Source organism: Capricornis sumatraensis, chromosome 9 (genome assembly GCF_032405125.1).
Source record: "Capricornis sumatraensis isolate serow.1 chromosome 9, serow.2, whole genome shotgun sequence".
NCBI classification, from domain to species: domain Eukaryota; kingdom Metazoa; phylum Chordata; class Mammalia; order Artiodactyla; family Bovidae; genus Capricornis; species Capricornis sumatraensis.
This window is the reverse complement of record NC_091077.1, coordinates 44,654,602-44,677,811: the sequence shown is the minus strand read 5'-3', so window position 1 is coordinate 44,677,811 and position 23,210 is coordinate 44,654,602. Positions and strand designations below refer to the sequence as shown.

The window sequence follows — 23,210 nt, the reverse complement described above, 5'->3', positions numbered from 1 at the left end:
GATGTGAGACAGCAGAAGCAGCTTGTATGCAGGTGGGAACAGGTCCTCTGGCCTGAGCTGTGGGATCTTGGGGGTAGCGGGGAGCCCACGTAGGCCTGTGTGATGTCCCAGACCTCCTGTGGGGCAGGGCCGGGAGGGGAGGAGAAAGCTGGGATGGAGCCCCGCTGCCAGTGAGTGCCTGTGACACTGACAGAAAGGGACTTTTGTGTGGCCACAGCTGGGGGCCTGGGCTCCAGGAGGAAAGGGCCAAGCTCAGGCCTCCCTCTCCCAGGCATCAGGTCCGTGTGGCAGGAGCAGTCACAATGCAGGAGCCCAAGTCTTATGGGCCTCCTGTAACCCTAGGGAAGGTAGCTTTCCCTCCTCGCCCACGGGCCCTGGCAGGGGTTCCTGGAGCAGGTGGGTCTCTGGACTGTTGAGTTTATCCTGTGATGGGAGGAGTCTTGGACCCTTTCATGGGTGTGCTTGTGACATGAATGCTGAGGCACTTCAGAAATCACGAGGCCCAGTATGGAAATCAAACCAAAACAAGCACAGGAAAAATGTCGGAGGCCCGGAAGCCCTGCCCAGTCCAGGCCTGCCTGTGCCTCGGCAGCCGTGAGCACTAAAAACACTTGGCCACTTGCTCCAGCTTTATTGGTCATGTTGCATTTTATAGACTGACGTTCCATTCTCCAGTTTCCAGTATTCCCCCAGACTGCATCTTTCTAAAGGTTTTTATTTGTACATCAGAGTGTGCACGGCCTCCCTCACCATCTGTTATTCAAACAGCATTTCTCATTTCACGCGAGGGAAAGTCAACCACCACAGAACCTGCTGCGATGAGGGGTGATGGGAGAGTTGGGAAGGGGCGAGCAGATTAGGTCTCGGTTCTGCTTCACGCTGATTGAATTTATCCACCAAATCCTTCTGATTCAATGGGGTTTTCACTGGTGTTGTGAAATCCCACCCACTCACCGTGGCAGCACCGATCTCCAAACAATCCTTTTTCAATGGAGAGAGGTGCCTGCAAGGTCCCAGAGGGACCTGGGTTTGCAGGCCAGCTGTGCGACCTTGAGTGCATGACTCCGCCTCTCTGGGCCTTTTGCTCAGCTGTAGAAAGGGGCTGCTGGCAGTTTCCACCTGCTCTGTGGAGAAAAGTAAGATGCAGCACAGAAACCACTTAGCATGGGCCAGGCACATTACACAGGTCGGGTATTAATGACACCTGTTGTCATCGTTTATCTAATTCGCGGTGGCCTCAGGCCTGGAGCAGGGAGACGCACGAGCTGTGAGGGGATGCAGAAGCAGGGACAGGCACTCCTGCCCGGCAGGTCTTAGGCGTGGACAGCTTGCTGGTAGATGGAGAGTGGAGGTGGGAGGTGCTGAGAGGCAAGCTCTCCTGGAGATGTCCACCTGCAGCTAGGGTTCCCCTTTCTGCAGACCTCATCCCCTGGCTCTGAATCCCACAGAGAAGCCTTCACTGCCTCTGGTTCAGCATCAGCTCCAGTCCCTGGAGGCAGGAGGGCCAGCTGACTTCTCCTCCCTTAGTGTTTACATGGGGAATATCCAGCAAGCAGTTCACTGACCCCAGAGTCCCGGTGGCCGTGGAGGCAGGCAAGCCCAAGGAGGGTGCTTTGGGAGAGAACCTCCATCTTTGCCAGAACCATGGGTTTCACAGGGAGCAGGAGGTAATGGATGGACAGAGTGCTAGAGGGAGGCAGGATGGGATTCTCTGGGGGAAGGAGGGTGGGTATAGAGGACAGCTTCCTACAGTCCTCACCCAAGATGGCAGCAGAGTGTTTAACACTGTCTTGAGCTCCAAGGATGACAATGTGTCTCTGTCCCAAATGTCCAGGGAGTTGTTGATCCAGGAAACTTGAAAATACCTTTCTGCCTGTCCAAACAAAAATTATAAAATCCTTCGTGTTTCATTCTCTTTTCCCACCAGACTTTACAAAGAGAAGTTACGACTTCATTCTCTGAGGTTTTCTTTACCCCCCAGAAGTCACTATATTAGGATGGTCCCTATGGGGTTGGAGTGTGTGGAGCAAGGGAGATGTGGGCTTCCAGGCCGGGCCACCGCAGTTCAGAGCAGTTGCTCTGCCACCAGAGCCCCTCCCTACACTCTTGTTGGGGGGGTGTCTTCTTGGGGGTACCACTTGAGGTCACACGGTGCTTACTGCTGTGCAAGGAAGGAGAGTCAGCATTCAAAGACCACATACAAGAAAACTTGTGGTAACACATTCTAGTTGCTATGGCAATGGAATACTGTGTGAATACAGAATGAGATACAACATCATTTAGGGCTCATTCACTGGTGAGAAAATCAAAACTGAACTCTGCAGCCTTGTCTCAGCGGCCGTGGGCAGCTTCCATACCAGCCCTCCTGACATCCGAAAAGTCAGGGGGATGAAGGAGGTGGGATACTGTCTCTCTGTCTCCTCGGGGCAGAACTAGTCGCATTTGTCCTCAGCACCAAATACCTCCAGTGAACACCAAGAGAGTGGGTAGATTTCTCTGCACCTTTAACTTCTTCTAGAGTTTGTGTCTGAAGTTATCTTGTGACATGGCCTTCCTATTTGCGTACCGAATGGCACTTTTAAAATGATTTTCCTGACTCAGTTCTGAGTTCATGCTCTATCTCCTATGCTGTGGGAGAAGAGGAGCTTGCCTCCCAGCCATCACTCCGCACGCCAGGCTTGTATTATTTTAGATGATACAATGTCATAGTTAGGCAGTTTTCTAAACAAACCATGACATTATGGAAGAAAGGAGCCTGTCAGAGGTTCAGTTCTGAACAGACCCTTGAGCTTCCTCATCCTGCATGGCATTTGTGAGTGCACGTTGGTGCTTCAGAGGGGAATTCCCAGACTTATGAAATCAGAGGAAATAATTGCCACTTTATTTTGAAAGTTAAACATACTATAGGCTCACTAGCAAACCTTTTTTTTCCTGAAGTGTGGCTGAACACAGGAATAAAAACTCAACCTTCTGTTACAAGTTAGCAGAGCCGATACAACTTGCTGCCAAAGACTTTTTTTCTTCTTTGGGGTATTTAGATGTTGTTACTTTAGCACCTTATACCTTTAGGAATATAAATTGAGTCCCATGCCTCCAGGGCATTTCTGCACTTCCCTGCCCTGCCAGGGAGAGATACTGTCATTCCCAGCTGTGTCAGCTTCCCCAGGTGTAGGGGCAGCGGGCACAGGGCTATGGTGGGGGCAGACACCCTAGGGATTTGGTTTTATGCTGCTGGAGAGGTCCCTACAACGGGGAAATGCTGGGGCCTGAGGAAGCATCATGGGGAGGCCCACACTGAGGGAGCAGGTGGCACAGGGCCAGAGGCATCAGCTTGAGGCCAGCCATGGGGCCATTCCACACTGCCTTGGGGAAAACACACGCTCTCTCTGTCTCACTACGTCTGGAAGATGGGATGATGATAATGCCTACCTCATAGAATGCCGTGAGCATAAAATGAGCAGTGCTAGGCACATCGTCATGCATGCTCTTCTCTAAGCAGTATCAGTATCACTCAGGATAATGGTGACGTCATGGCAAACATCGGGGCACGGTCAAGGGACAGATGCAGGAGGCTCCAGGAGCCCTGCTCACGTGTGATTACACTCGGTATGGGCTTAGACGTCAAGGGTGTGAATGTCCTGTGAACAAGGGGAGAGAAGAGCATTTGTCCTCCATGTTTACTTAAGGAGCGACTGGAATTTGATCTCCAAATGATCAAAATTCCAAACCCTTCTCCAACTGCCTTACTTTTTGAAAAGAAATGTAGTGAGTCATCCAGGTTCACCTGGTAAGCTTGTAGAGGTGGAAGAGAAGAACCAAGAACTCCTGATTCCAGGTTTAGAGGAAGGTTCTGGAACGCATGAAAGGCTTTCGGGAACTGCCAGCCGAGGGAAGGATTGGTCCACCTGAGGATGAAAAGGGGAATGTCTAGGGAGGGAGCTGGAGAAAAGACAATTGAGTTGAATCTTGAAGAGTGAATAAGGGCTTCATAGGGTGCAGACATGAAGTGGTAATACATGCAGACTCTCAGGACGGAGCAAGTGATTAAAATGCAGGTCCTGACAGGGAGCTGGGGTTGATGATTGAGACTATGGAGGAATGGAGACAAGAGGGTAAAAGACAGGCCTGTGTGCCAACCTAGGTAGTTGTCAGATAAGCTAGTCCAACCTTCCCATTTCCCCACATGGGGACCCAGAGCCCCAGCGAGGCCCCTAGTCCTCGAGCTCTGCTGATGTAGCCCACCCTTCATCATCACCCCCAACTTTGGGGCTGTTTTCAATTCAGTCCCAGCAAGTCATGTTCACAGTAGGCGAGACTGCCTTTTCCTTTTCCCCCAGGAGACTTTGTGGAGGAAGGACTTAGGTGCCATGGTCAGTGGGCAAGGCCCTTCTGCTGGGCTGGGCCTCCTGGCTGTGCAGGTCAGTAAGAGGCCCAGCTGGGAGCTTCTCCAGGAAAGCCGGCTGAGTTATCCTGAACTCACAGCCCCTCCCCACACCAGAGCACCAGCCACTTCCTCTCCCCTAAGGAAAGAGAGGGAAACTCAGCAGCTGCCATAGGGGCCCAGAGACGAAAATCAGAGCCTCTGGGTGTGCCCTCCTTTAGCATGCTCTGGCCTCCACTTCCTCCTAACCCCCTTCCTGTTTCCAGTCTCTTCCAATTGCCCTTCCACTCCTGACCCCACCCGCATTCTGTCAAAGGCCGCTGCTACTTCCCCAGGCCTGGCAAAGGAATCTCCCTGTACCCTCCCTGGCCTTCCCTGTGGGCTCCACACAGGGGAATGTGGCCATTTTCCACCAAGCTGTCTCACTCATAGATGTTGGTTTGTTTTTAATTTTATTGAAGTATAGTTGATTTACAATGTTGTGTGTACAGCAAAATGACTCAGTCATACATGTGTATTCTTTCCGTTATGGTTTATCACAGGATGTTGGATATAGTTCCCTGTGCTATACAGTAAGACCTTGTTGTTTAGCCGTCCTGTACATGATAGTTTGCGTCTGCTAATCCCAAACTCCCAACCCTTTCCTCCCCAACCCCTCGCCTCTTTGAAATGAAGTGAAAGTCGCTCAGTTGTGTCCGACTCTTTGCAGCCCCCTGGATTATACAGTCCATGGAATTCTCCAGACCAGAGCACTGGAGTGGGTAGTGTTAGGTAAAAGACGACCAGGTACACCAAAAGAATGTCTTACAGGCATTAATGGCGAAGCGCTCCCCGGTGGGGTTCCCGGACCCGAACGGGGCAGGTCGAGGAAATCCGCGTGCCCCCACCGTGTAAGAAGTTTGTTTATATATGCACGCTCCAAGGGATGGCTGGGCTAGTGGATGGGGATTTGGATAGGTTGCCGGTTCGCGGCGTCGCAAGCTGATAGGTTTTTCTATGTGGCTGGGGCGGGGCGGCTTTAGCTGGCGGAGTGTGCTGTCGTTGGTCCCCGGGATCCAGGAGGATCCTTCTGTTAGGGACCTTCTCGCAGAGGTAGAGGAGGGGCCGACCCATCATGGCCCCCGGGGGCCGACCTTCCAGGTAGCCGTTCCCTCTCCAAGGGATCTTCCCAACCCAGGGATTGAGCCCAGGTGTCCCGCATTACCGCTGGCTTCTTTACCAGCTGAGCCGCCAGGGAAGCCCACTCGCCCCTTTGGCAACCACAAATCTGACCTCTGTGTCTGTGGATCTGGTTTTGCTCCATAGATACTCGTTTGTGTCGTAGTTTAGATTCCACTTGTAAGTGATATCATATGGTATTCATCTTTTTGTTTCTGATTTACTTCGCTTAGTATGATAATCTCTAGGTCCATCCAGGCTCCCTCAAATGGCATTATTTCACTCTTTTTGATGACTGAGTAATATTCAATTGTGTGTATCTGTGTACGTACATAGATGCATGTACATTTATTTGTTTATCTCCTGATGGACATTTAGGTGGTTGCCATGTCTTGGCTATTGTAAATAGTGCTGCAGTGAACATAGGGATGGATTTGTCTTTTTAAATTTAGTTTAGTCTGAGTATACACCAAGGAGTGGGATTACTAGATTACATGGTAGCTCAATTTTTATTTTTTTGAGGAACCTCCATACTGTTTTGACTGAACCAATTTACATTCCCACCAATAGTGTGAAAGGGTTCCCTTTTCTCCACACACTCTCCAGAATTTATTTTTTATCAGCTTTTTAGTGACGGCCATTCTGACTGGTATGAGGGGCTACCTCATTGTAGTTTTGATTTGCCTTTCTCTACTGATTAGCGATGATGAGCATCTTTTCATGTGCCTATTGGCCATCTGTATGTCTTCTTTGGAGAAATGTTTATTTAAGTCTTCTGCCCATCTTTCAATTGGATTGTTTGGAGTTTTTGTTATTGAATTGTAGGAGCTGTGTGTATACTTTGGAAATTAAGCCCTTGTTCATTGCATTATTTGCAAATATTTTCTCCCATTCCATAGGTTGTCTTTTCATTTTGATTATGGTTTCCTTTGCTGTGCAAAAGTTTATACGTTTCACTAGGCCCCATTTGTTTATTTTTGCCTTTATTTGTATTGCCTTGGGAGACTGACCTAAAAAAACACTGATACAATTTATGGTAGAGAACATTTTGCCTGTGTTCTCTTCTAGAAGTTTTATGGTGTCCTGTCTTACTTTTAAGTCTTTAATCCATTTTGAGTTTATTTTTGTGTATGGTGTGAGGGTGTGTTCTAGCTTCATTGATTTATATGCAGCTCTCCAACTTTCCCAGCACTGCTTATTGAAGAGATAGAAACAGTGTTGAATGTCCACTGGGTGGCCAGGCTGTGCAGGACCTGAGGGCACCAGCAGGGTCAGGACTGGAGGCCTGACTTCAAAGAACTAACAGCCAAAAGAAAGGTCAGAGTCACGTCTGCAGCACCCCTATTCTCTGGGCCATTGTGTGGCCATGCTGTAGCCAGAGACATCCCCAAGACCTCAAGGACCAATGGGAGTTTTCATGGACCATCTCCTCCTTGCAGCCTCCCCCATAGGTTCTGCCAGCATCAAAGCATCACCAATAGCCTCCCAGCACAATGGCCCTTGGGTCCCAGTCATCCTATTTATAGTATCTGCTTCCAGGATCAAGAAACATAACTTAAACATGTGTCTTCTCTGTATATTTACTCTAGATTTTATGCAAGTCCTAGTGTGAGCACCCTGCAAGTGTGCAAGGCTGCTATCAGTTTAGCATTTGTGGTGTGCGTCACAGAACTGCCACACTTTGGATGAATTAATTACATTTCAGTAATTAAAAATTGCTAATAAATTATTGAGCTGAGAAAGTCTCGCACTGCATTGATTTCACTTACGGAAACAAGTTGCAGTCTCTGAGGCCCCTACAGTGTTCCCTGTTCTTTCCCAGCACCCGCTCCTTATTCCAACCACTCCTCCTCTGTGTCCACTGACAGGCTCACATATTCTCATACCAAAGCCAAGCAGAGCCGGCTTTATCCCGGCATCCCTAAGGTACCATTTCTCCTCTCCCTTTCCCTCTCTCCCAGTCACCCAAAGCCTTGCCTGCGCTAGCTGCCTCCACGTCCCCAGCTTCCCCCACACTCTGCCCACCAGGGTCTGCACCTGGCTCCTGTCCCCACCAAGATCACTCTGCCCTTGTAAATTCCAAGCCCAGGTAGTGCTTTCCAGGCCTTGTCTGACTACATTCCCCCCACAGTGCTATCGTCACTCTTCCTGGTCCTGCCAGCCCCAGTCCTTCTGACTCTTCCCAGACCCCCTGTCCTGGCTCCTGGTCAGAAACTTCTTCAAACCCATCTTCCATGCGGCTTTAAGAGCGACCCCTCCAAGAGGTAACTCTGGCCACATTGCTCTGCTGCTTGAACTCTTCCGTCCATTCATTCAGAGAACATTCACTTCTTATGAGTCACATCTTCTCTGGCCACTGAGAATACAGCAATACACAGACAGACAGGATTCCTGCCCTCGCAGTGCAGACAGTTGTGTGAGGGGGACAGTAAGCAAGAGATAAGGTGTCTTAGGTGGTGACACGTGCAACAGAGACGAAGACAGGGAAATAAGTTATAGAATCTAACATGAGAAGTGAGTTTTGAGCAAAGGCCTGGAGGAGGCTGGGAGGTCAGGGAGCAAGGTGTTTGCATATCCAGGGAAAGAGCATCCCAGCAGAAGGAATAGCCAGTGCACAGACCCTGATGTGAACGCTCTCCTGGAACATTTGGGGATCAAAAGGGGGCCAAGGCTGCTGGAGCAGAATAGAGAAAGTGAGAGACATCCGAGAGGTAAAGAGACACCTCCTCCAAGTGGGGCCTTGTCAGCACTGAAAACCCAAACGCTTAGCCACCATGCCATGTTTTCCTTCTAGTTTTCAGCACCCCCACCCAGGGATGGCCTTGAGGGGACCTCCTCCTTCATCACCATCCCAGGAAGCTGGGAGGGGTGTGCCATGGGCTGGAAAAGATGGCCTGTCTAGGAGCTCCTCATCAAGTATTTCTAGCTTCACCCTTTAACTGAGATAAACCTACAGGGCCCAGGGGATTTCCTGCCTAAGTCCCAAGCTACCGTCAGAGCTTCTAGCAAGAGCAGTGTCCTCCCTTGGTTCTAACTTCTTGTTAGCTGGCATGTTGTTGTTGTTGTTCACTCACTAAGTCATGTCTGACTGTTTGCAACCCCGTGGACTGCAGCACTCCAGGCTTCTCTGCCCTTCACTATCTCCCAGAGTTTGCCCAGATTCATGTCCATTGTATCAGTGATGCCATCCAACCATCTCATCCTTCTCGTGCCTTCAATCTTTCCCAGCATCAGGGTCTTTTCCAGTGAGTCAGTTCTTCACATCAGGTAGCCAAAGTATTGAAACTTCAGCATCAATCCTTCCAATGAATAGTCAGGATTGATTTCCTTTAGGATTGACTGATTTGATCTTCTGGCTGTCCACGGGACTCTCAAGAGTTAGCGTACATGTCCTGCTATCCTGGGTGTCCTTATGAGTGGGGAAATGTGATTTGTCTTTCCATCCTTTGCTTATTGGAGATGTTCCATTCATTTCATAGATGAATGCACACATTGATGATTATATGTTAAATGGGGCTCACACAGTTCCTGAGGGGGCCCCATGTGAGAGGATGGGAAGGCCTAGCTGGAAGCCCTCCATTCAACACAAATCACAGGGTCCCAGCTGAAGAGGTGTGGATCCATAAGGAATCCTCCTCAGATTCTGTTCCCTGATGACATTAGGAGTTGAGGGGACTTGAGGGAGGAGGGAGGCAGAAGAAGGTGGGGTGGGGGGTGACATGGAGCGTCCTGCTCCCCAAGCTTCTGTGTAGGAGGCTGCTCAAGAAACGCCCTGCATGAAGAGAAGGGAGGCCCTTGGTTCAGGGTGCTTAGCACCACTTAGTGGAGCCCACGGCCAAGACTTGGGGAGCTTTGGATGATGATCAGAAGTCAGATGTTTAATTACTGGAGCGAGAAGAAGTTGATTTGGGACTTCTTTAAGGTTCTCCCCTATTGCGCCTTCAATTAAGATCAAGGCCCCCTTGTAGCAGCCGCTAAATGACACCGCATTTTGAATCTCTGTGCTCAAGCAGTTTATCTAATTATCTGTGTGACAAACTCAGCAGCTGTCAGACCAGCCACAACTCAAATATGTTGACTCTGCCCCTGCCTGAAAGTGTTGGCTGCTTACTAACAGGCTGAGGGCAAGGGCTCTCTGGCTCTTCTGGGCACGCGGAGTCCCTCTCAGGTTCTGTTCCCTGATGACATAGGAGTTAAAGGGGCCAGTGGCTGGGAGGACGGTGGGTCCATGAGTCCAGTAAGCCTGTTCTTGGTTCTCGACCCCACCCAATCCCCGGACTCACCTGCAGCCCCTGTGGCTGACATGGGTGCCCACTCTCTGCTTGCTTTTCTGGACAGGGAAATAAGGTACTAGTCTGAACCATCTTTTTTCTCCAAAGAGAGGGAGGTGCCACTTACCACTGTGCCAAATTAACTGAAACAAGTCAGAGGAGTTGGGGAAGTGGTCACGGGGTAGCCCACGGAGAGGTGACCTTCCCCAGCAGAATGGGCTCCTCAAAGGCATGCTTAAGGAGATCTAGCTCTCTCGAGTGGAGCTGAGTCCCCGCCCGGGACAGCCAAGGGACAGAGCTACAGAAAGCCGGGGCTCAGTCCTCCACAGTGTCTTGAGGCACAGGAACCGCCCATGTTCCTATTGTGGATAGACTTGTGCCCAGCCCTGTGCCACATGCCACGGAGGAGCAGTGTCCAGAACATGGGGTGTTCTTGAAGCTGCTGAGGGCAGAGCTCCCCAGGGACTCCTGGACTTGGGCACCTGGTCCCCATTAGCCTGCCCTCTGCCCTGCTTCTCATTGTTCTTGCTTCTCCTTTGATGGGTTCCGAGCCCTCATTAATGAAGGTACTCGGAGTGAAACTGTTAATACTTTCACGAAGCTACCCTAAATGAAAGGAGTAAAATCACTTTGCTTGCAGGTAATTAAAATCACCAGATGCAGTGAACCCCATTCACTTGTTATAAGCAGCGGGTGTGAGTGGTGCGCGTCTCTCTGTAGCGGGAAGAAAGGGCTCATCCAGTGGCCTGGCAGGCGTGTCTGTTTCCTGCTCTTCCGTAGGGGACTGTGTCCCACTGCCTGTCCCTCAGTCCACTCCCGCCCACTTTGGTCAGCTGAGGTGCAGCCGCAGGCCTATCCCTGGTAGTCTAGAAGACGCCTCGGTGAGCCCCGTCTGCCCTGCTCAGGGTGCCCAGCTGAGCTCTCTGACCCTCTGCCCACACCTCATCCTCTCTCCCCCTGCCCACTTCTCGCCCCTCTCCTCCCTTCGCCTATGTTCCTGCTCACCCCCACCCCATGCCACCCCCTGCCAGACAGTAGTAGCGTGAAGGTCTTATTTACATGCCAGGCTTCTCTCAGTAAACACTCTGCTCATGGTGTTTTCTGTTTGGTTGGCTTTTACTGAAGTATAGTTGATTTGCAATATTGTATTAGTGTCAGGTATGTATCAACATGATTCAGATATATATATGTGTATATATGTATATATTTTTGTATGTGCTTATGTTATCCTTTTAAAAAATTCTTTCCCATTATAGGTTATTACAAGATGCTCAGTATAGTTCCTTACGGTATACAGTAAATCCATGTGGTTTATTTATATATGGGAGTGTGCATCTTTGAATCCAATATTCCCAATATATCCCTCCCCCCGCCCCCACTCCTACTTTGGTAACCAGTAAGTTTGTTTTCTGTGTCCGTCTGCTCATGGTTTTAAAGCAACAAACTCTCCATTTTAAAGAGTTTTATGGCTCTCAGGGCAAACAGTTGCAGGTATCAGGAAGACCTAATGAGAACAGGGATCTGTTAAGAAGGAAGGCAGAGCCCACTGCTGGGAAACGTGGTTTCTTTCCTGTGAGAAATGCCGGCAGGAGCCCATGGACTCATTTAGAGAAACAGTTGGCAGGAAGCAAGATGCACCCTTGAACGTGCCTGTCTAGAAGACTGGGGAAAGAAGTAACTCGAGCTGAAGGCTCTGCCAGGCTTCCTTTGGTTGCAGCTCCTCAGGGACTCAGTTGGCTGCATTTACAATCTCCAAAAATTGCAGCAAATTATTATGAGTTCACGCATCTCATCCTTTTGAAGAGGTCAGAGGTTTGGATGAGAATGGAGGGCAGGTAACACAAGCAGCGCACGCTGCGTGCTGCTCCCACACCTGGGTACTCATCACTCTTCCTCACCATCACACCTTCCTCACTGTGTGTCAGTCCACACAGCCCTCCCAGGTAAAGACTGTGATTGTCCCTACTTGGCAGGTGAGGAAACTGAGGCTCAGAGAGGTTTAGTGACTTGTCCAAGACCACTCAGCTGGTGAGGGGAGAGCTGCCCTCCAAGCTCACGTCTCTCTGACTTTCTGATTGTGAATGCTTCATGTTGCCTTGGCACCCACTTCTCTGCCACGTCCGCCTCTTACCTATAGCGATTTTTATGATTAACAAAAGGAAACAAGCTTTGAAACTCTTCGGACCCTTAAAGCACTAGGTGATTGCTGCTCACCATCGTTTTATAAAACTCACAGGCAGATGGTGCCTGTGTCCCTATTCTGTTCTGAGGGAGGCATTTTCACACATGGAGCTGACAGTAACCTTGCTGTTAGCCACTCTTGTCTCAGCAAAGAAATGGTGTTTTTTAAAAAACATTTCTTCCTTTGTGGTCTTTGCTCCTCTTATGCTTTCTGTGTGTGTGCTGATTTTTATAAAAGGACAGAGATGTTGCAGTGAGCCCTGCCCAGTCTGGCCCTGGGTCAGGATGAGCTGGGAAGCATGTGTGTGCTCCTCAGAGGCACCAGAGGACACAGCAGACTTGGAGCCAAGCCACCGACCAGGCCTGCTGTGAGCAGACTCGGCCTCTCACTGCAGCGGCGGGTGGACTCCTGCGGGGACCAGGGGCCTCTGGGATGGCCTGAGATGGTGTTCCTGGAGAAGGGGGTCTGAGCAGGTGTGATCAGGAAAAAGGCTGCTTCATGCAGGATTTCCAAGCAGCTACAGGGTGTGCCCTGACTTAATTCCACCTGTTTGCTCAGGTTCCCAGAGCAAGTAAAGCAGTGGACCTGTCCTCAGCATTATGTGGACCAAGTCTTACCCTTGGGTTTCAGGATTACTTAAAACAACCTGTGATTCTTATATCTGGCTGTTCATGACTTGCCAAGACTCAACAACTCAATGTTTCATTTATTTCTCAAGTTCTATGCATCAGGCCCAGTTCAGGGGCTGGGGACTCAAGAGGACTGTGAGGTGGCCCTGCCCACGGAGAGCTCACAGTGGAGATGTATGTAAAGCTGGGTGAGGAGCACCATGGTGGAGCCTCTCTAGTCTTCTAGTCTGTTATGGAAGGAACCGGAAGACCTCCCAGGGGAGGTGCCATCTGGGCTGAGTACTAAATGATGGGTAGAAATGGATGAGTCAAAGAGGGAAGAAAAAGGCCTTTTAGGCCAAGGGTCAGGATGTGAAGCCAGTATGGGGAGCCACAAGCCACCTGCTGTTTTCCCAAATACAAATTTCAAGGTGAGAGAACAATGCAGCAAGAGATGAGTCTGAGGAGGGGCTCTGGCCAAGCCAGGGCTAGACCTTGAGCTTTGGGTTATAGGAATGGATTTTCTTTTGCAGGCAGGATTGGAATTTTAATAGTTGAGCTGGTGTTTAGCAGCATCACCCAACATTTCCATGGGGAACAGCTTTGAGCCGAGCCCAGTGAGGAGGCATCTGATGCATGCAATAGAGAGACGTGGAGCCTGAATTAAGGGAGTGAACAGACTGGGGAACTCTTCGGGAAAAATCAGTTTGGCAGGATCAGGGACTGGTTGAACACACTGGGGATCAGGGACTGGTTGAACACACTGGGAGAAGGAGGTGGAGGCGATGTGGAGGCTCAAAGCCTGGACACAACGCTTTTCTTTTCCCCAGAATGGGAATGCAGGGGTAGGAGCTGTGAGTGGTGGGCTCATCCCATCTGCTGTGGATGTGGGGGAGTCTATAGCCATGCAGGAAGGCTGGGCAGAGAGGGACTCAGGTTCTATTAAAAACCTGCCTTCTAGACTTCAGCCATTCCTACCTGAAGAGACTTTCAAACAGTTGGGGGATGACAGAGTCAGGCCTGCCTCCTACCCCTACTGCCTTAGTCAGGGCTCCCCAGAGACACAGAACCAATAGGGTGTGATTAGAGAGAGGAAGAGATTTAGTATAAGAAATTGCCTCATGTGATTGTGGAGGCCAAGATGTCCCAACTCTGCAGGATGGGCCAGCAGACTGGAGACCCAGAAAAAGTCCATGTTCTGTTTAGAGTCTGAAGGCCATCTGCTAGAGAATTCTCTTACCTGAGGGAGAGCTGGTCTTTTTGTTCTAGTCAGGCCTTCAGCTGATTAAATGAGGCCCACCCCCATTGTGGATTGTCATCTGCTTTACTCAAACTCCACTGGTTTAAATTTTAATCGCATCCAGAATACCTCTACAAAAACATGCAGAACAATGTCTGATCACCTATCAGGGTGCTGTGGCCCAGCAAAGCTGAGGCATAAAATTAAGCACTGTCTACTCACCCAAGTTCCCTGGTGGCTCAGATGGTAAAGAATCCGTCTGCAAAGCAGGAAACCTGGGTTCAGTCCCTGGATTGGGAAGACCTCCCCCCACTTCCCCCAGAAAAGGGAATGGCAACCCACTCCAGTATTCTTGCCTGGAGAATCCCATGGACAGAGGAGCCTGGCGGGCTACAGTCCATGGGGTCACAAAGACTCAGACATGACTAAACAGCATTGTTCTAACCGCCTTCCTCAGACCTTAGCCAGTCCTCATCTAACTGTAAGTACAGGTGATCGCTGGCTAGGTCAGCATGAGCTTCTTCAGTCAACAGGAGCCAAGCGTCCCTTCTGGACCATGCTCTGAACAGCCCTGTGGCCGTGCTGGCCCTGTGTCGGGGCACAGCCCGTTGCCACTCCACCTGGAGAGGAGGAAGGAGGCACTGTTCAGACGTTCAGGGATGCACAGGCTTCCCTCGCCCTGGGGCTCGGTCCCTGACCCTGAGCTGCAGATGGAGTGTTGACTCTTTGGGTCATTGTACCTGCCTCCCCTGATTCCAGCCCAGCCCTCACTCCCTACACCTAGCACCCACAAGATCCACAGAAAGGTAGGAGGGATGGCACTTACCCCACAAGTCCCCACCCTCCTGTACCCGCCGGTCTGAGAGGTGCTTTCTGCCAGTGACTGTTTGCTCAGTCAAGTTCTTCTCTACCTCAAGCTTAGTAGTGAAAACGGTAACTGAAATTATCCTTCACCACTCTGATGATATAAAATGCAAACTTGAGAGGAGAAAAATCAAAAGGGGAGAGAGGCACCACATTTTTCCGAGCACAGGGAAGGCGCACAAGTGGTGGGAGACGGCAGTAGGACACAAAGGCTGCGGAGTAGATCCTGACATTCTGGTCCAGGGATCCTTTGGAGCCACACACCTCAGCTGGCAAGCTGCCATGTTCAGAGAAACAGGAATCAAAGTATTTAATCAGCCACCTTGGCTGATGGAGGGCTTTGAGGGAAGAACAGGGAGCCCCAGTTTCTCCTCTAAAGCGGCAATGAAGGTGGCAGTAGGAGTCTCGCCTCTTAATAAGACGGCGGCCAGTTAACAGAACAAATGTCTGAGGTGTCCCCGCCAAGGGCCGGGACGCCTGCTTCTCTCCCAGAGCTGCCCCGGGGCCGGCCAGTCAGACAGGCAGGCACATGACTTAAGTTAATTGGGAACACCTCCTTCTAGGGAAGTGAGCACTGGCTTGTCACTGATTGGGACCCAAGTTTGTTTTTGACAGATCTCTTTGCCTGACCCCAGATAGACGCGTCCTTCCGATGGGCTCCCCTGTCCCTACCACCCACCACCACGGAGACTGTATGATTGGGGGTATCTCACCAGGGCTCTCTCAGAGCCAGAGGGCGTGGCCAGGAATCTACAAAGCCAGGAGAATTTGGCAGTAGAGGACTGTGCCCAGCACACCTGGTCCGTGGTCCACGAGAGGGCAGCTCTCCTTCCTTGTCCAGTCTGTGTCCAGAGAGCCCCGGCCAGGACCCCACCTGGATCTGGACACCAGAGGTGAACTCCAGGAGCAGGTACTGAAGGTGGCCCACGGGAGAGGTGTGACTCGGGACAGGGATGCTTAGGGGAGGGCAGAGTCAGGTGGGCTAGGCTTGCTCTGATGGGGAGGAGGTGGTTATGTCACGGGAAAGGTAGATTTCCGAATGTGCTGAGGAGTGGAGTAGCATGCTGTAAGGGCCCCGTGGGCACACAGGCCCAGGTCAGCTGCAGTCGGAGGCCGGTTAAGGGGGCGTAGCTGACTGCATATTCACCAGGCAGGCACAGCCTCCCGTTCTCTCTCCTTCCCAGGGCTCCATCCTCTCACCTCCCCCTTTCGGCTCTCCCTCTCCGCCCCTCTCCCCAGGAAGTCTGACTTGAGTGTGCCCACACATATCTAAAACAAGCGGCTGGAAAATTGTTTCTCAGTGAACTGGATGGCACAGGCCATTTTAATGACTTGAGCAGTTTTACTGGCATTTAGACACGATTGAAATACTGAGCTGTCCACCCTCCCCTGGACATTGTCATCCAGGGTGGGGCAGGAACCTGGAACCCCTTCCATGTGACTCTCCTGGTGTGTGTAGGGAGGCATCTTCATGAGAGCCAGCAAGCTTTCCTTTGTTGGAGGATCCTTTTCTCCAGCTTTTCCATCAGTCTAGATTATAAATAAGGGACTAAGTCAAAAAATAAGTGAGTAATTTCTCCGTGTTCTTGCCTCCAGTTTAAAGAGGAAGGTGGGGGGGATGATGAGAACAGTCAGGTGGTTGGGTGGGAATTATTGCCCCTTGTGAAGAGGAGGCCAAGGCTTCCAAAGCATGCTGGGCTCTGTGGCAGTAACAGAGTCTCAGTAACCCAGGAGACGTGTGCTTGTCACCCGCACCACATAGCCGGCGTGGGTCAGCACAGCGTAGTCACAGGGACCCGCCTCAGCACCTGCTCCCCAGCACGGCTGATGGGGAAGGAGTATGGTGGGTGAGCAGAGCTCCGGCTGGGCTGTTTGCTGGGCCTCTCCCACTCCCATGATAGTTGAAGTCAGGTGTGAGACCACATCTATTGGCACAAATGGACACCTACCCTTCTGTGAGAACAGGTTCCCAGATGGATGTGCAGTGGAGAAAATTAAGCCATGTTCCCCTTTGTGTCTTGGCCCCTCTCTTCTGCTGGGGGAAATCCATATGGAGGTTATAAATCCTGAAAACAGGACATAAAGGATAATGGGTTTAAGGCTAAAATTCGTCTTCCCACAGCATCAGAAGAAAACAATCTCCTTATACTTTGTCTTAGTGCCTCCTGGTTTTTATATCTACATTTAACTTTTGCCCACCAGGTAGCACAAATACACAAACAGAAATGACAAAGCCACAGAATGAAGCTCTTCTTTTAAGTTTCCAGAGAGAGCAGATTGAAACTTTTAGCATAACAAAAGCAATTACAACCGCCATACACAAATTGCTTCCTAGTGACCAAATTTTACATCCCTGAAACCTCCAAGTGTTTAAGAATATCCACAAAATTAATATTTTATGGACAGGACTAAAAGACTTCATAATGTTTTCCAAAGTTTCTGTCCTGGGCCCAGATATGGGCTTGGCTTAACAAGCCTAAGTGTATAAAGCCTAAATATCCGTCTTATGTATTGAGGCATGGTTTGCTTCTTCCCAGTTTTGAACTTAATATAGTGGAGCTGTGCTGTAATGTCCTGTTTTGATTTGCTACTCTCACAAGACATCATATCTGTAAGACACCCATGTTGAGTATAGCTATGGCTTGTTTGTGTTACTGAAAACCCCTTATATAAATATACCACCATTTATCTATCACACTGCTGACAGGCAGTATCATTTCCCATTCAGGTCTATTGCTGAAATCATTTGTGTATATGCCTTTTGCTACGGTGGTTTAGTCGCTAAGACATGTCCGACTCTTGCCACCCCATGGACAGTAGCCGGCCAGGCTCCTCTGTCCATGGAATTCTCCAGGCAAGAATACTGGGGTGGGTTGCCATTTCCTTCTCCAGGGGATCTTCCTGACCCAGAGATCGAACTTGCATGTCCTGCATTGCAGGTATACTTTTTACCAACTGAGCCACCAGGGAAGTCTTCTGTCTTGCTGTGCATATGCAGAGCAGAGTGCTTCTCTAGCCTTACTAGAGATTGGCGTATTGTCTTCCAAGTTGCTGGCCATTCCACCCTGAAAAGAGCAACATATGAGAGCTCCTGCCCTTCACACTGCTAGCACTGTGACAGTTAAGCATGTTAAATTTACACTCTCTGGCAGCGGGGTGGGGGTACGAAATGCTGTTTCACTGTGGTTTTAACAGACTTTTCTCATCACCAGTAAGACTAAGCATCATTTCATTTGTTTATTGTCGATTTTGATTTCATCTTCTCTCAAGGACCTACCCAAGTTTTCTGTTCATTTCTCCATTCAGTTGTTTATCTTTTTAAAAGATTGATTTATGGTAGTTCTTTCTGTACTCTGAATGCTTATTCTTTGTTGATTATATTTATTACAAACATATTCTTCCAATGGTGGCTTGACTTTTCACTCTGTCTTGGTTTATTTTTAAGGATGAAAGTTCTTCATGTTAATGTAGTTTAATTTATCAAGCTTTTCCTTCATATTACAACATATAAATGTATCAAATCAACATGTATCATTTAAACATGCCCAGTGTTGTGTGTCAGTTATATCTCAATTTAAAGAAAAACTTTTCCATCATGCTTAGTGGATTTTCTGCTTTTTAAAATAAATCCTTCCCTGCCCCCTACATTATTCTATGTTATCTTTATAGTGTTGCTTCTTACATTTAATTTTTAAACATAATAGTTTTACTGAGATATAATTTGCATACCATTCAGTTCTCTTATTTGAAGTGTGCTGCTCAGTAGTTTTCAAAATATCCCAAGAGTTGTGCAACCATCACTATAAAAAATTTTAAAACATCTTCCTCACTTCCAGAAAGAAGCCCTGAACCCATTAGCAGTCACTCCTCATTTCTCCCACACCAGCCATAACCCCCTCGCCCTAGCAAACACAATAATCGACTTTCTGCCTCTGCATATTTGCCTATTCTAGACATTTGAAAGAATATGTGGTCTTTCATGACTGGCTTCTTTCACCTAGTATCATGGTTTCAAGGTTCACCCATGTTGTGGCATATATGAATACCTAATTCCCTTTTATTGCCAAATAAAATTCCATTGCATGGATAGAACAGATCTTATTCATTTATCAGTTGATGAACTTTTGGGTCATTTCCCCTTTGGGGCTGTTATAAATATGCTGCTATAAAGTTTTTGTGTGGACATAAATATATTATCATTTCTCTTGTGTATTTACGTAGGAGTAGAGTTGCTAGGTCGGAGAAGGCAATGGCAACCCACTCCAGTGCTCTTGCCTAGAAAATCCCATGGATGGAGGAGCCTGGTAGGCTGTAGTCCATGGGGTCGCGAAGTCGGACATGACTGAGCAACTTCACTTTCACTTTTCACTTTCATGCATTGGCGAAGGAAATGGCAACCCACTCCAGTGTTCTTGCCTGGAGAATCCCAGGGACAGGGGAGCCTGGTGGGCTGCCGTCTATGGGGTCGCACAGAGTCAGACATGACTGAAGCGACTTAGCAGCAGCAGCAGAGTTGCTAGGTTATATCTGAACTCTGTGTTCAAACTTTTGAGGACTGTCAAATGTTTTCCAAAGTGACTACACCATATTACATTCCGATCAGCAGTGCACGAGGGTTCCAATTTCTCCATTTCTTTTCCAAAGGTTGTTATTATCTGTCTCTTTAATTACTGTCTTCCAAGCAGATATGAAGTGGTTTCTGATGTGTTTTAATTTGCATTTCCTTGGTGGATAATAATTTTGAGCCTCTTTTCATGTGATTATTGGTCATCTGTATATCTTCTTTGGAAAACTGTCTATTTATATCCTTAACCCATTTTTAATTGGACAATTTGTCTTATTGAGTTGCAAGTGTTCTTTGTGTATTCCTGATACATGTCTCTTATCATATATATGCTTTACAAATATTTTCTCTTATTCCATGGGTTCTTTTTCATTTTGTTATCCCTTGAAGAACAAAAGTTATGAGTTTTGATGAAGTTCAGTTTACCTATTTATTATTTTGTCATTTGTACTTTTGATGTCATATTTAAGAGAATATTTACTATAGTGTTTTTCCTGAATCCTACAGTTATAACATTTACATTTCTATCTTGCATTTTAGCAGTTACATTTAGATCTTATTTAGATCTTAAGTCCATCTCGAGTTGATTTTTGCATACATTTTGATACAAGGGTCCCATGTCACATTTTTACATGTGAATATCCAGCTTTCCCTCTACCGTTTGTTTTAAAGACTATTCTTTCCCTTTAAATTGTCTTGGCATTCTTGCTGAAAATCAATTAACCATAATTGTAAGGGCATATTTCTAGACTCTCAATTCCATTCCATTGATCTGTATATCTATCCTTTGACTAGTGCCACATTATCTTGATTACTACAGCTTTGTAAGTGTTGAAATCAGGAAATGTGAATCCTCTGACTTGGTTATTCTTTTGTAAGATCGTTTTGGCTATTCTGGGTCCTTTATATTTCCATATGAATTATTGGATCAGCTTGTTAATTTCTACAAAGAAACAGCTAAGATTCTGATAGGTGTTTCATTGAATGAATCAATCATTTTGGGAAGTGTTGACACTTTAACAATATTACGTCTTCTGATCCATGACCATGGGATGTGTTTCCATTTATTTTGGTCTTCTTTAGTTTCTTGAAACAACTTTTGCAGTTTTGAAATAGAACTTTTGCACTTCTTTGGTTCAGTTTATTCCTAAGTATTTTATTCTTTTTCAATCTGTTGTAATAGAATTGTTTTCATATTTTCATTTTCAGAGTGCTTATTGTTAATATATAGAAATACAGTTGATTTTTGTGTATTGACCTTGCACCCTGAAAACTTGCCAAACTTATTTATTAGTTTTAATAGGGCCTTTTGGGTATGACTTAGAATTATCTACATTTAAGATAATGTGAGCATAAATAGAATTTTACTTCTTTCTTTCCAATCTGGGCGCCTTATGTTTCATTTTCTTGCCCATATGCTATAGCTAGAACCCCCTGTGCAGTGTTGAACAGAAATAGCAAAAGCAGACATCCTTGTCTTGTTCCTGATCTTAGGGGAAAGCATTCAGTTGTTCACTATTAAGTGCGATGTTAACTGTGAGCCATAGATATTTATTACCATGTTGAGAAGGAAGTGGCAATGTCAGTCGCTCAGTTGTGTCTGATTCTTTGCCACCTCATGGACTGTAGCCCACCAGGCTCCTCTGTCCATGAAGTTCTCCAGGCAAGAATACTGGAGTGGGTTGCCATTCCCTTCTTCAGGGGATCTTCCTGACCCAGGAATCAAACCCAAGTCTCCTGCACTGCAGACAGTCTGTAATTTCAGCCACAAGGGAAGTCCCACCACATTGCGAAATTTTCTTCTATTCCCACTTTGTTGAGGTTTTGTTTTTTTTTTTTTTAATCAAAAAAGAATTTTACACTTTATCAGTTTTTTCTACAATACTTGAGATGATCATGTGGTTTTGTTCTCTTTTCTGTTTATATTGTATATTACATGAGTTTATTTTGTATGCTAAGCCAACCTTATGTTACTTGCATAAATCGCATTTGGTCATGGTATAAACCTTTTTTATGTGTTGCTGGATTTGGTTTGAATTTGTTAAGGGTGGGGTTTTTTGTACCTAGAAGAGGGTTAAGAGATGTTGGCTAGTATTTATTTTCCTGTAACACCTTGTCTAGTTTTAGTATCAGTGTGATCCTGGCCTCATAGAATGAGTTGGGAAGTGTTCCCAGCTCTTCTGTTTTTTGGATGACTTTATGAAGAATTGGTATTAATTCTTTTTAAGTGTTTGGTAGACTTCACCCATAAATTCATCTGGTCCTGCACTTTCCTTTGTGGTAAATTTTTAAATAGTTAATCAAATGACTTGTATAGATTTTCTGTTTCTTCTTGAGTCAGTTTCAGTAGTTGGTGTGTTTCTACGAATAAATCCAGTTTACCAAAGTTATCTAGTTTGTTGGTATACGATAGTTCATATTATTACCTTATTATCCTTTTTATTGTGTAAAGCCAGTAGTAGTGGTCCCCTCTTTCTTTCCTGTTTTTAGAAAGTTGAGCCTTCTGTATTTTCTTCTTATCAGTCTAGCTAAAATTCTGTCAGTTTCGGGTTTTTTGGGGGTTTTTTGTAAGGAAACAAGTTTGATTCTGTTGACTTTTCTATTCTTTATTACACTAATTTCTACTCTAATCTTTACTATTTCTATCCCCTACTTGCTTTAAGTTTAGTTTACTCCACTTTTCTAGTATGTTAAGGTAAAATGATAGGTTATTGATTTGAGATTAATTTTTCTTTTCATGAGGCATTTACAGCTATAAATTCATTCCCCTCTAAGACTCCTTTAGCTGCATACCTTAAGTTTTGTTATGTTGCAACTTTTCATCCATCTCAAAGCACTTTCTAATTTGCCTTGTTATTTCTTCTGTGATTCATCGGTTATACAGGAGAATGCTATTTAATTTCCACATATCTGTGAATTTCCCAAATTTTATTTTTGATATTGACTTCTAATTTCATTCCATTGTGGTAGGAGAACATATTTTTATGTTATTTCAGTCCTTTTAAATGTATTAATCCTTGTTTAATTGTATAGGATGTAGTCTAGCCTAGAGAGTGTTTCATGTATACTTGAGAAAGATGTGTATTCTACAATTGTTGGATGCACAGTTCTATAACGATCTGTTAGATCTGGTTGGTTTATAGTGTTGCCCAGGATTTGAATTTCCTTGTTTATCTTCTGCCTAGTTGTTTTCTCCATTATCAAAAGTGAGTATTGAACCCTTCAACTATTACTATTAAATTGTCTATCTCTCCCTTAAATTCCATCATGTTTTTGCTTCATGTATTTTGGGGTTCTGGTTGTATATATGTTTATAATTGTTATTATAAATTTTCCAGATGAATGGATCCTTTTGTTATTATAAAATACTTCTATCTCCTCGTAAGATCCTGAGTGTGGATCTTTTCGTGTGTATCCTACCTGGAATTCATTGAGTTTCTTGGATGTGTAGATTAATGTTTTCCTCCAATTTGGGAAGTTTTCAACTATTAGTCCTCTAAATATTTTTCTCATTGTTTCTTCTCTCTCCGCTCCTTTTAGTACTCCCATTATGCAAATGTCAGTATGCTTAATGGTATGCCGTTTGTCTTTGAAGCTTTGTTCATTTTTATTTTGTTTGTTTTCCTTGTGTGTTTCCTGTTCAATTGACCAGCCTACAGTCTAGCTTGTTGCCCTCATTGAGCTAAGAGCCTCCTCTTAATTGCTTAGCACCAAAATCAAATGGCAACCCACTCCAGTATTCTTGCCTGGAGAATCCCATGGACAGAGGAGCTTGGTAGGCTACAGTCCACGGGGTCACAGAGAGTCGGACACGACTGAGTGACTTCACTTTCACTTTCACTATGGGACCCTTAGGCTTAAACTTCGGTATACTGTTTTCAAAACACGGTTACTTCCTCTTAGTCACAGCTCTCCTTTTTTTTTTTTTTGTGCCCTGCCTCT

General features: G+C 46.8%; 1 protein-coding gene across 1 annotated transcript in view; it reads left to right on the top strand.

Moving 5' to 3' along the window:
• The window catches only part of FSTL4 (follistatin like 4), a 415,914-nt gene that overhangs the window by 192,825 nt on the left and 199,879 nt on the right, over positions 1-23,210 (top strand). The window lies entirely within an intron of this gene.